The sequence below is a fragment of the Photinus pyralis genome, unplaced genomic scaffold, assembly GCF_008802855.1.
Source record: "Photinus pyralis isolate 1611_PpyrPB1 unplaced genomic scaffold, Ppyr1.3 Ppyr1.4_LG4, whole genome shotgun sequence".
Taxonomy (NCBI): domain Eukaryota; kingdom Metazoa; phylum Arthropoda; class Insecta; order Coleoptera; family Lampyridae; genus Photinus; species Photinus pyralis.
This window is the reverse complement of record NW_022170511.1, coordinates 23,539,056-23,553,483: the sequence shown is the minus strand read 5'-3', so window position 1 is coordinate 23,553,483 and position 14,428 is coordinate 23,539,056. Positions and strand designations below refer to the sequence as shown.

Here is a 14,428-nt window from a genome sequence, read left to right as displayed (position 1 = left end):
AGTACATAATTTTTACTTGGTGGCATTTTTAATTAGTTTAAATAGGCAATCAGGCCAGATTTAACCGCCAGTATTTTGTTGAAGAAATTGTCAAGGCATTAATTAGTTTATTAGTACCATTGATTAGACTTGGCAATTAAACCACATTGCGGGATCTAGTTGTTATCTGCTATCTGCTATCACACGAAGAAAGAAGCCAAACACCTGGTAAGATCTTGCATATTTGGCACTCTATAAAGTAAATTATGTCATTATAGCTTATTAGATATAAATGTAACATTACCAACATCGTTACTCATTTCTAATTACACCTGCTACTACGGGATTGTTGTATACCATTTGTTTGGGATTCCTGGAAAACCAGCGAAGAGATCATACCTAGTGGCATATTGGAGTTCAATCAAAGCTGAAAGAAGTTATCATTATCCTAAACGAAAATCTTACATACTTACCTAGCTAAAAAGAAGTTTTCATATGTTAATTTAGGGCTTTCCAGAACGCTGGTCATATTGTATTAGAGGTTATTTATTATTTTATGTATAAATTAATTAATTCGAACTGTGCCACTAGTAGCGTGCAGGTCGTTCTTGCCTTCAGTTTTTTTATTTGTTATCTACAGGGTAGGTCGAGCAAGCGCTTGCTACACCGTACTACTGTGGAATTGAAATTCATTCTTACGTTGGACTGCGCGGGACAAACGGTGAGTAGCTTTAATTAATTTTACTTTTTANAGTGGGTACCGTAAAAGGGAATGTGGTAGCCCGCGACACGATCTCACTGATGGTGGAGTCAAATCTTCAATCGCGAATTGCGGGTGAACGGGACGTCGGAAGGGGTACCGTCAAAGGAAATGTGGTAGCCCGCGACACGATCTCACTGATGGTGGAGTCAAATCTTCAAACGCGAATTGCGGGTGAACGGGACGTCGGAAGGAGGTACCGTCAAAGGGATTGTGGTAGCCCCCGACACGATCTTCCTGATGGTGGAGTCAAATCTTCAAACGCGAATTGCGGGTGAACGGGACGTCGGAAGGGGGTACCGTAAAAGGAATTGTGGTAGCCCCCGACACGATCTTCCTGATGGTGGAGTCAAATCTTCAAACGCGAATTGCGGGTGAACGGGACGTCGGAAGTGGGTAGTAGCCTTCGACAAGATCTGTTATTGATGGTTGAGTCGAAAGTGGCTAATAGAATACTGATCTGCCACACAAAAATGCGCTGAAGTCCCTCGATCTCAAACGAGGACTTTGATTTTTTTTTATATTTTGTTGTATACCTGTAGCCAACAAACTGCTATTTGATTTAAATTTAATATACACACCTTATTTGCCAGCTATTATTTTTTATGCTAGTCTGTGAGCTAATAAATCGATTATTTTTGGAATAAATTACTGGTAATTACTTGAACAGCTCGATTGTGGAACTGTCCCTCTGATTGGTCCATTAGAGGTCAATCCTAGGCATAGGACCTGGCGCCCTGAAATTTTATATTACTTTTATTTGCATCTAGTCAAATTATCCGGCTGAGTTAGTCATATTTAAACATCTCCGCAATTAGCTGAAATAGTCGTTACAACGTCACAATTAATGGTGATTTAATTAATGATCTCAAAAATATTACAATTAAGCTGCTGTAATATATTGCTATTTCAATGTTTAAATTTAAATTCATTTTAATAAAAAAGGAGATCAACAGATAGAGAAAATATTACTATCAAAATCAGGCTTCCGCAGAAAACAACGGGGCCATAATAGTTAAGTAAATTTCAAATAAATGTAATAATTATAATTGGATTGTATCGAAAACTAATATGTAATCAAATGTTAATCAAAGAAACGACGAAAACTTAAAGAAATTACCTTTGAACATCGGGCCGCAACCTTGTGAGCTCAGAAAGACGCGTTCTGCAAATCTGTAACTTACAATACAACAAACAAGTAAAAGGGGTAGTGAATCGCGCTGCACATAAAATGTTGCAAAATAGTCTGACACTAAGTAGATGAATCGGATATTAAAACTGTAACTAATTAATACTCAAAAAGAATCAATAATTCGAATGACTACACTAGTAAAAGCAAAATTGTGAGCGACCACGGGTTTCTCGTACAATATCAAGTATAAGCGTGACGTTAAATGCAAGAAACATACTTGGCGATGCACCAATAACTAAATGTTTATTTTATTCAATAGCAATCCAATCTAACCAATTCAAAATGTAAACAAGCTAATATGAGCAAATTCGTCGGGGTAAACAAAGAACGTAGCTAACAATCGTAGATATCGGCTTCGGGGTGACTTCAAAAGCTGATTTATAAAGCAACGGTGCCCATATCCGTGTAACACAAACTAATATAAAGGATATGAATCTTCGTAGTCACAAAGTAATCGTAGACAAAATCGATATCGTTAAACTCAAATCTTTGGGAGACATCTGCACGACCTCGGTCGGCGAAGCAAATAACTATGTGAAAGAAACCTGTACCGCGAAAATAAAAAATTCATCAGTGGCAATGATCCTTGAAGAGATTGGTTCATTACTCATAGCCATTTCTCCCGCTATTCTCCGAGTGGTAAGTCGCCGATTCATTTCCAGGAGACGGTCTCACATCTCCAACTGTTTCTTGGGTGACAATCACCCTATCGTCAGTACTGTTTCTTCTACTATGAAAATCGCTACACCATCGGAATGACGTCTGCGTTCATATACTCCACGATATACACATTTTGCATTCGACGATAGGTAGATTTCAGAAGCACTCACACTTTCCGTTGTCAAAAATTGCACAACCGCGCGTTGACACCGTTTGGGGCATCCATGATGCGAACCTTGACTTTTAACGTGTTCTTACTCTATCACACACGTATCTGGCGAGATCTGACGATATTGCATGCACCCCACCACTCTGCGCCCTCTATAGGGACATGCGCAGTCACTTTTACTTTAAACTGAGCTGCTTCCATTTGAACGACCTTTATATTATACCTAAGGTATAGTAGGTCCGGGGATATGGTTTTCTATGGCGCGCTCTAGCGGTCGCATGGTTAGCCTTACACAAAAAGTGATACTTATACATTGTGTTACATGACCGTATGTAAAAAAAAAATTCATTATTTTTTCTCAGCAACCATAAGAGTTACAAAGATGGATGACACGTCTTTGAATAGGTTTTCGGGTATGCCCTTTCCGATTTTGAAAACATTTTTCCAAAACTCCTACCACGAAAGGGCGCACCCCTACTTGGGAGTGCGAAAAAAATTCTGAATTCGACCAAATTTGGGATCTGGCGGTTTTTGAACATGAAAATGAGGAATCTGGAATTAGTTTTTGAAAATTCGAAAAAAAAATAATGATTTAAGGCGATATTACGATACTTGCAATAATGCTTATGGATTATAATGGAATCTACTTAAATAGTATATTATATACCGCGGGACTGAAGGTAAAGTTTATTCCGTGGAATTCTCTCCATTTTCGTTGTCCGGTCAAGAATTGCAGTAGAACTTTTTTTTTCGAATTTTCAAAAACTAATTTTAGATTCGTCATTTTCATGTTCAAAAACCACCAGATACCAAATTTCGTCAAAATCAGAATTTTTTTCGCACCCCCGAGTAGGGGTGCGACCTTTCGTGGTGCCGCATTTTTATTAGTTGACAGTTTTTCTCGTCTAATTGCTAGGCAACAGATTTTCATTACCTTAACAACCCAAATTTACTCGGTAAAATACAAACCTCTTGTGCAATTATAAGTGAAAAATGGACGCTATAAACGTTGTGGGATGTTCCACTGTTCCCGATACAATCCTGTCGAAATCTCATGAAGCAACCGAAAAGTTGGTTCCTAAGAAGTCGGCCGCAAGGTATGAAAAAGAGTACTAAGTGTTTTACCAATGCTAATGGAGGAACGAACATGGGGCGAAACAAGTAGAGGAAAACGTCATGTTGGCAGACTGGATGCAGTAAGTTTTTGAATTGAGATTTTTTTGCCTGGGTTTCGGTGTTGCTTAGCGACACTTACCGGCTCTGATGCTGTAATAACTCACCTACCGGACTCAAAATGATAGTGTAATCGAACATCTACCGGACAGTATGAAATAAAAGCATAAAGATGCGAAAATAAAAACTATATCAAAACTTTTCTCTGAGAATCCTAATATACCTATTATTATAACGTATTAATTAGTGGTACAATACCATTACACTATGACAATACTTACCAATGTGTTTCTTTTATTACTGCTACTTATAACCTCAGAGTTAACATAAAATTGTGTAAAATGTTGTAGGGCACAATAAAATCCAACAATGCAAGAGAATCGGAATTTAAATTTATTAAAACGTATTGTGGGAAGTGTTATGCTTTTAGAACTAAGTGCTAAACCACGAAGAAATTTTCCACAAATTTTACAAATTACATCCAACAAACATGAACAATAGAACAATTGTCGTTGCAGTTTTACGCCCGTCGTTATGAATTATTGCCGAAGATATATGTTAGCTTATGAAGGACAAAGATATTAGTGTAATTCGTTACGATCACGTACTCCTAAAGTATGTCATTCGTACATTTATTTTTCATCTTACACCGTTTATACACTAACGAACGCCGTTAGCAGAAGGAAAAAGAATACTTTTTTTACTTCAACTTTAAGGAAATTAAGTCACCGTATTCCAATGCAAATACTCAAACAAGCACCCTGGCTGAAATGAGAGTCATTTTGATGTTAAGCGATTGGCCGGATTTATGCGAAACTGATAGCTAAGATCGCGTGCCTAAAGAAGAAATTGTTCTTCAAAGTTAAGCTCATAAAACAGCACGAACGTACAATAAACTGATAATGAAAGAGTATAAGAACTCTGTATATCTCTGAAATGAAAGGCATTTTTGTAAGAGAATTCCTCGGAGGCCTACTTTTGAAACAAAAGCAATACTTTTGAATGAGTTCGTTGTAAAACATCTACAAATATTCTACGGAATTTAATTAAGAATCCCCGTTCTTCGTTGGAAGCCTATTTCATCATTACACAAATGTGTACATGTTAAATGAAGGTAATAAAAGTACTTAGTTTACTTTTCGTTTTTAAGTCGGAGGGTCGTTACAAACTTTTATTACAATTCTCTCATTCTATTGCCGGTAATGTATTATTCATCTTAAGCTCGCTTTGTTAACGAGATCGGAAAAGTCCGAGTTAAAATAACAGGTTGAAATTATATGTTTTTGTAACCTCGCGCGTTGGGGATGCTGCTCAACGGAAATGAGATTTAGACGGCTGAAAAAATGTTTACCTATAAAATGCAATGTAACGGTAACCCTGAATTTGGATTTATTTTTTCACATTTTCTAGGAAGTAGTCATTTTAGATGCAACGCCAACTTGGCTAATAACCAAAGTAGTATAAAACACACTAATAAATATATTCGATGTGGCCTCTGGGTATCTAGCTATTCAGCAGCGCACCCATGCCAATGCAGGCTCAGTGGAGATGGGATAGGTTTCACATTGGCCGAAACCTACTACTAACCTTCAAGTCGATCAAAGACAAACGAAATGAAGATTGGCGCCACCAACTCGCTTCCTTGCTGGAAAAATTCAGGCGACATCTCAAGTTTACAAAGGAACCGTTCACACACAAATACCAAGAATCAAACACGACACGCATATATAGCTTGACTAGTTCAACATAGGTCGCCGAATCAAGTAAACACCCCCCCCCCCCCCGCGAATGAACAAGCTTACAAACATCAAAAGGGTTGTTAAAAAATTACTATTGAACCTCAATGACATCGCCAATAGGTCCCCAAATAGCAGAGGGATTAGACTTCCTATACACTATACAGAGTCATTCTTGACGAGCGTCAGTTAGGGACAACCTTTGAAAATGAAACCAAAGACGGAGGCGGATAGTCTTTGATGAAACTAAACTTTTCAAGATGGCGCCACTTCCGCAAATACCGGAAGTACCCATCAACTTTGTTATTTTAAATAAGTGCCCCCTATTTTTTGTACATTTTCGGATTCTACGTCGAATTTGGAGTACAACGATACCATAGTTGACCCTTTGTTCCAAGGGCTTCGTCGCTGTTTTTATGCCAAAAATTGGATTTTCAGGGGTAATTTAAAAATTTATTATTCGAAAACGGTAAGAGATATTGCAGAACAGTTTTTACTGCTTTAATTAAGGAATTGTCGAATTTTCTTATAGTATGCGTAACCGTCTAAAAAAAGTGAGACTACGTCGAAATCGTTATTTATGTACCGATTTTCTTGGGAAGAAAAACTAGTATCGACGGTTTTCGCTATAAGAAAGCTTATGGTTCAAGATGGACAACTATATCAAGAATTAATTTTAGTATCCATCACTTTATTGCACAATATCGATCTAAATCCTTATTTATGCACCAATTTTTTTGGGAAAAAGACCAAACTCGATTGCTCGATGCCCAAGAAATGTGTGTATCGTATCAACTTAAAAAGTTGGAGGTCATTTGTAGATTTCTCCTCGGATCTCTCTTATGCCTGTACTACGTATTGCCGGTAGTAAAAAGATAATAAAATGATCATGATACAGGGTGAGTTTTTTTTTCATTGTCACCATGGGGATCTCGTACGAGATGCAAAGTCGCTTAAATGGCACACTTTCATGCTGATTAATTTTCCCTTTCAAATTTTAAGAGCGGGCAAAGTGGGTACCAAGAGCGGGCCCTTGCCCCCCCCCCCCCTCTGGTTACGGCCCTGAGCGCACTCAACCTTCGTACGCAATACCATAGTATAATACAGATAAGCCAATCGGTTCGTGCCAATTCTTGATAGTCAAAAGATGTACCGGAATATGCTGCTGTTATAATCAAGCAATATACTGACAAGCAGAGCTAGAATGATTACTCAAAAAAATTATTCAAATACTGATTACAAATTACTTTGTCATAAAAGTATTTACAGTAATTGATTAAGTAATCTACAAAATTTGTATTCAATTACTGATTACAATCATAATCGATTTACTACATCGTAATTACTATAATTACATTTTTAAACTTGCATCTTGCATGCACACGTATCCATATATATTATCGTTAACGAGTTCGTTGATCTTTGTTGTTACTTATTAACGATCCTCGAGATCGTTTATGATTTTGTATTGCTGTCTGGCTGTCCGTCTGTCACCCCTATAACTTGGTGTAGAAACGTCCGATCGCTTTGAAAATTGCTACACATATACTTAAGAATATAAGGTTGCCTTTGTTTTTCAGGTGAGTAAACTAACGAACCAAAAAGTTACAGCCCAAAAACTATGAAAAGATAAAAATATCCCCTTACTAAGAGACTATTTTTACGTAACTTTTATTATTTCTTTGTTTATGTTCTCACAAATAACTATACGTTATAAAGCAAAGACGTTTTATTTCATTTCTGGATTTTTGCGCTGTTGCCACGTTCGCGCAAGTCGAAATTGATCATAGATCTATGTAGCTTTGAAAAGTAACTACGAGAATAAAAAGGCACTATTTTTCCACCATCGCTAGGCTCAAGTTCAATCACGGTCTTTACCCTGCCCATTTATATAAAATAGGCATTATAGAGTCACCTGCATGTAGGTGCGGGAGTGAGATGGCGGATCTTAATCATATATTTTTTGGATGTCAACTTAACCAAATGCAGACAGACATACTGATTGCAAAACTGGTGAGAATGGATCTCCAACTACCCACCGACATCGTTAGTCTTTTGGTTGCCAATGACAAACTCAGCTCAACATTTAATTACAACTCCTAATTGTTTTGCTCCTCTTGTCTTGTCCTTTGTTATAGTACGTAATTACTGAACCGTGGTCTAGTGCATTTTGTTTTCTGTGTAAGTCGCCATTGACAGGCCCCTTTGCGTGAAGTCTATGTGGTCAGTGTTATCTCCTTATTGTTAAACAGGTAGGGCTATCATGGGCTTAATAATAATAATAAAAAAAATTACAAACCGCATCATTCTATCTCTGTTAGTTTTCAAAATGTCCCCGAAAAACATCTGCCTAAAATTATCACAGAGTAATCTCGCATTGACCAATGTTTCTAAAAATTCTTTTACATTAACCAGAATAAACCATATAAAGAAACCGCAAAAATTCTTTTATAATTTACTGCTTGCACACAACACTATAATAATACCAAATAGATTTCAGGAAGTCCTTCCTAAAATTTACTCTCGAATTTTATATCTATAAACCGGCTATATTTTGGAATTAGTGGTTACCTTACTCTGAATATAGAATATAATACGGCAAAGAGATTAGATAAGATGACATGTCACCGCGAAAGGTCGATTATCACTTGCGCTGCATTCAGGTCGGCGACGCTACGCGATGTTGCTCTGCAAAATGTCAAAACTTTAGTGTGCATTCCCACTATGGCGACAAAGAAGGACAGCATAAAAAACGGTCACTAATCAATAAGTACGACCTTTACAGCGCGACATCGCGTCGCGTCACCAAGCTGAGTGCAGCACAAGTGAGCATCGACCTTAATTCAAATTTTGATACCTTTCCCCTCGCCTTTCCCTTTAAATCTATGGAATCAGTCGATTTTTTTAATTTCTCGTATTAGGTTCAGTCTGCAGATTGACTTGTATAATTTTAAGTATATTTCTCTTGTAATTTATTTATGAACGTACGGAAAGACTTTCGGATATCGGTGTGCTCCGACATCAAAATGAACAGACGGACGGACATTCTGTATGCCAAAGCTAATTCTTTTGCTACTTATAAATACTGTAAGTAATGGAAAGGTTTACTATCTAGAGCTTGGCTTGGCGACATCGATGTCGGATAAATTATTAACAACATGCATTTAAAGCTGCATATGGAAACGTTCCCCGATCAATGTTTCGTTAATTATAACTCTTAATAATATAATAAGGCAGCAGTTTAGTCGTTCTCCACTCGTCGACATATCAGTATTTGTATTGAAAATGCCAACGGATTTTTTTAAAAAATTCAGAAAATATTCAAAATTTTCCGGGTTTGTATTGTCAAAGGAGATAGATATATGTGGGAGAATTGCTTCGTTTACATTTTTGTTTGGGATTTATCTGTATAGTGCTCTGTACTTCAGTCGAAGATGGAATTTGGATTATGACATTGAAGTTTATCTTCATGTGGCTGTTATTGCGAATGGTACATTGAAGTATAACTTTGATTTTTTTATAAAAAATAATTTTTAGTTGTTCCACGTTGTACTATAATGAGAATATACAGATCGAAGCTAGCACATCTCTTGATTTTATTGGAAAATTCTGAGAAATTTAAAGTTAACAGAGCAACCGACCTTTGCGCTGAAATCGAAGGGGTGGTATCGAAAATGGTAGGTATGTAGTTCATTTTATTTGTTTAAAACACACTAAAATGTTCAAGGCCTCCGTTACCTTTCCGCTTCTTCTCTGGCTTCTAATAATTTCTTTATCTTCATGGTTTTTGCTAAACAAGTACGAAGGTCTCCCTTTTGGTTCAATGCCTACATGGGTGATGAATTACAGTTTTCCACTGTGTTTGGTCATGCAAATTACGGTATACACTTTTATGGGTTACGAGTACATAATAGTGGACGCTTTAAAGTTAAGCACCATGATGCAACTGAAGATGCACTTTAAATACTTAACACTAAGCGTTCACGAATTAATTTTAAACGCAAAGGAAGATTTTTGCACAGATAATGGATTGGAATCGTGCCCTGCCTCCGATGTTCCATGGCCATATCTTCAAAAACCATTTAAAAGAATTGTACTACATTACAATTACGTTATCGAAGTTGCACGGGTCACCGAGACAGTCTTTAACAAATGTGTATTGGTCACCTTTATTAATCTATCTATTCTATTTTGCTTTATCTTATTGAATTTGTCAAATGTAAGTAACACAAGTTATAGGATTCCACCTCCTTTAATGTAAAACTTCTCAGGTTCCGGTTTTTAGCATGCAATGTTTGACGCTTTGCAGTTATGTCGCGGGAGGAGGTGCACTGTTCTTCGCAGACTGCTATTTCACACAGATGGTGATAACTGAAAATGAGACTTTTGCTTATTCTTTTTACGAAATCGATTTTGTCGGTACCTGTTTGACTTTCCAAAAAAGTCTGATTTTGTGTATGGCAAGGGCGCAAAAACCCGTCAAGTTTACTATTGGAAAATTTGCACCTCTCACGGTGGTTGCGATAGTTACCGTAAGTTGTAGATAAGACAAGATATTCTTTTATTTTTATTTTCAGGTACTCAAGGCGTCATATTCTTACTACACGCTGTTACAAAGCCGTGGAAAGCATTAAACACCTGATGCACTCTCACACTAAGCACGTTTAAGTATATCAACACTGATGAAGTATCTGGTAAATTGCAAGTAAACTACAAGTAAATTCAATCTTTAAATTTTAAATAGAAGTCACAATGTTGCAGCGAATAAGATAAAGTGAAAAGAGGCTTTCACCTGAAGACGAATATCACTTTAGCGCATTTTCCATGAATTGATCAGTACTTCCCGAAAGTAACGGACCATTTATGTGTACAAAGGAAAATAAGTTAAGGCATAAATATTCTTACAAACAAGCATTGGCAGTCTGCGCGTGCGCAAATCTGATTTTTACAGTATGCGATATGCTTGTCTTTACTAGAAGCATATGTGGTTCAAATTTCCAAAAAAAGTTGTTTTTGCGCAGTTTGCGTATGCGTAAATGAATCGTCAAGATTTGTCTTAGTTGAGGTGCTAAAGCTGTAAGCTACTGAATGCAAAAAGAATGAACTAAATATCTTGAAAACTATAGGAGTACTTAAGGCCTCGGCCGGATGGATGGACGGAGGTTGTGCCCATAATAGGCCTTTCAACGCGAGTTGGAAAATTCACTAAAAAAGGTCACGCTTCAGTGAACCATTGACGCACTTTTGCAACTCTTACGTTAAACATAGCATAGGCAATCAACCTAAAATATTACACCTACAGATAAGCATGTACAACAGAGAGTAGTAATCAAAAATGTTCTGGCACCAATGAATGTAATCAGAGCTTAGTTGCAAAATAAATGAAGTATAAGGATTTTGTAATTATTTTCCACTTTCCTTCGGGACTGTGTACTTTAAGAAGAGGATGAGCACACGTTTACAAGCATTCGGGTCTCACACTTTGACCTTTGTGCTGCCTCTCCTGCCACCCACACTGTTGTCGGACGGGCCGAAGGGGGAGGGCAGAGGAGTATAGATTTATTATTACGTAGAAAGCATAATGGAATCTTGCCCGTCGTATGTCTATGCATTTAATTCAAAGTATGATCAGCATAATTATAAAAGGGCAATTTGTATTTAGAATGCGCTATCAATGACAATACCCATGCTGTACTGGAATGCCGTTACTTTGAAAAATAATCTAAGACGACCATATTGTTACGGTAAACCCTGTACTCACGGGTGAAATATATGATTAACAACGCGTAAACTATTAGGAGTCGTTCGAGATAAGCGATATCAAGCGTTTTGGCTAACGAAATAAACTCTCTCACTTTCTCGAATGCAGCAAAACTCTTACTTGCCAGAATCGCATAAGTTATTTTCTGAACGTAGTTTAAAACATCAGTATTGTGCAACTAAGGGCCGGTTGCACAAACGCAGTTTAAACTTCGTTTAAATTAACGCAATGGATTAAGACATGATTAGTGGAAATGTGACAAAACGTCAAATTTCAACCAATCCTAGACCGTAATCCACTGGTTAATTACAAGCTAGGTTTAAACTGTCTTTGTGCAACCGGCCCTAAGTAGTTATGTAATAATTATTCCGAGTATCATAATTATTGTATTAATTTAATTTGTGTACATATTCACCCCCTTCTCAGGGTTAAAGTTATCTAAGTAGTATTATTTAATTTAGGTCTATTCGAGCGTTTCTCGCAACACTGTCGTTAAGTGGGCAAAATTGGAATTGACTGTTTTCAGTGGGCCACCCTGTATTATGAATTTGTAGATCGCCAAAGAGGTTTGAGTGGTAGGCAAAACCAAATAGATTTATTGCTTGATTTTTCTAAAATCAAATGTTATAACATAGCGTGTTTCAATTCTGCACCTACACCTTAGATTCCTTGAAGCTGCCGAATTTTTTATCTCGCGGATTGGGTCAGTTTGCAGATTCATTTGCATCATAATAAGTTTATTTCTCTTTTAATTTATTTATTAACGAATGGTGGCACGTGTGAGATATGTGCACGCCCATATCAAAATGGTTGGACGGACGGACAGATATCATCTCAAAAGGTATACCGGTAAAGCTTTTTCTCCTGTCATATGTGGAAAGACTTACTATTTAGTGCTTGGCGACATCGATGTCTGATAAATTATTAATAAGATGCAATTTAAAATGCATACAGAAAAGTTTCTCGATCAATGTTTCACTTTTATAACTCTAACAGAATGATGTGGTCGGAGTTCAGTCATTCTTTATTCGTGGGCACATTTGTATTGAAAATGCCAACGGAATTTTTTGAAATATTCAGAAAATATTCGACATTTTCCGGGCTTGTATTAACAAAAGAGATAAATATAGGTGGGAGAATTGCGTCGTTTACAGTTTTGTTAGGGATTTACCTGTACAGTGCTCTCTACTTTACTCGAAAATGGAATTTAGAAAATGAAATTGATGACTATGTCTATGCCGCTGTTATGGCCAATGGTACCTAAGTTAAAATACAATTCAGTGTTGATGTTTATAAAAAATAATTTTTAGTTGTTCCACGTTGTACTATAATGAGAATATACAGATCGGAGCTAGCACATCTCTTGATTTTATTGGAAAATTCTAATAAATTTAGAGTTAACAGATCAACAGACCTTTGCGCTGAAATCGAAGGGGTGGTATCGAAAATGGTATGTAGCCCATTTTACTTATTTGAATCAATATTAAAATGTTCAAGAGCTCCATTACCCTTCCAATTATGATCTTGGGCATAATAATTACTTTATTGCCCTGGTTTTTGCTAATCAAGTACGAAGGTCTTCCTTTTGGTTCGATGCCTACATGGGCGATGAATTACAGTTATCCACTGTGTTTGAGCCTGCAAATTATGGTATACATTTTTTTGTGTCACGATTACGTAATACTGGACACTATAAAGTTGAGCATTTTGATGCAACTAAAGATACACTTTAAGTACCTAACACTAAGCGTTCACGAGTTAATTTTTAACGCAAAGGAAGATTTTTGCACAGATAAAGCATTAGAATCATGCTCGAACTACGATGTTCCATGGCCATACCTTCAAAAACACTTAAAAAAAATTGTTCTGCATTACAATTACGTTATCGAAGTTACCAGGGTAACCGAAACAGTCTTTAACAAATGTGTATTGGTCAGCTTTATTAATCTGTCTATTCTAATTTGCATTAGCTTATTAAGTTTGTCAAATGTAAGTAACACATGATACAAGATTCCACCTTATCTAATGTATAATAACCTCACAGATTCCAGTTTTTAGCATGTAATGCTTGAAGCTTTGCATTTATATCACGGCAGCAAGTCTACTGTTCTTTGCAGACTGCTATTTCACACAGAAGATGATAACTGAAAATGAGACTTTTGCTTATTCTTTTTACGAAATTGATTTCGTCGGTACCTGTTTGACTTTCCAAAAAAAGTCTGATTTTCTGCATGACAAGGGCCCAAAAGCCCGTCAAGTTTACTATTGGAAAATTTGCACCTCTCACGGTGGTTGCGATAGTTACCGTAAGTTGTAGATAAGACAAGATATTCTTTTATTTTTATTTTCAGGTAACCAAGGCGTCATATTCTTACCACACGCTGTCACAAAGCCGTCGAAAGCATTAGACACGTAATTTATCCTTTTCACACTACGCGTTTATTATTCTTCTGTTAAATCAATACTGATGAAGTATCTAGTAAATTGCAACTAAACAACTAAATGTTTTAAATTGTTTATTCACTACTAGCATTACAACGTATAATTAGTAGGCTGGTATTCGATGCTAGATTTTATTTTTCTCTACCTCGTGGATTATTTCTCTCCTAGTAGGAGATAATGAATTTGACATTTGGGTTGCCTATAATTAGGGGCAATAAATAAACAACTATCGTTCTACGTTATGTTAACGAAGTTAACAAGGATTTTATTGAACTGAACAGAACTTAAAGAACTTACTTTTGAAAATTATAATTAATCACACAATTATTGTACGCGATATTCTTCGAAATACACCAACATAACATTTTCACTAACTTGTGAAAAACATTTTGTTTGACGCCACTCTTTAAAATTTAAATAAATTTTATTGTAATAATGTTTTGATTTTTCAGGCAAGAGGTCGTTAGGGGCCACGCTTTTTGCTGCCTCTCGTATGTCTGGAGGAGTGCACGAAAATTCACTATCCGTATTTATTTAACAGAAATTAGCTAAACAC

At 36.6% G+C, this 14,428-nt stretch overlaps 1 long non-coding RNA gene across 1 annotated transcript; it reads left to right on the top strand.

Moving 5' to 3' along the window:
• The first annotated feature begins 13,354 nt into the window (after window positions 1-13,354).
• On the top strand, window positions 13,355-13,954 carry LOC116167715. Its single transcript, XR_004144617.1, has 3 exons — window positions 13,355-13,419; window positions 13,475-13,736; window positions 13,782-13,954. It is a non-coding gene; the product is annotated as an uncharacterized LOC116167715 (long non-coding RNA).
• Window positions 13,955-14,428: the final 474 nt, after the last annotated feature.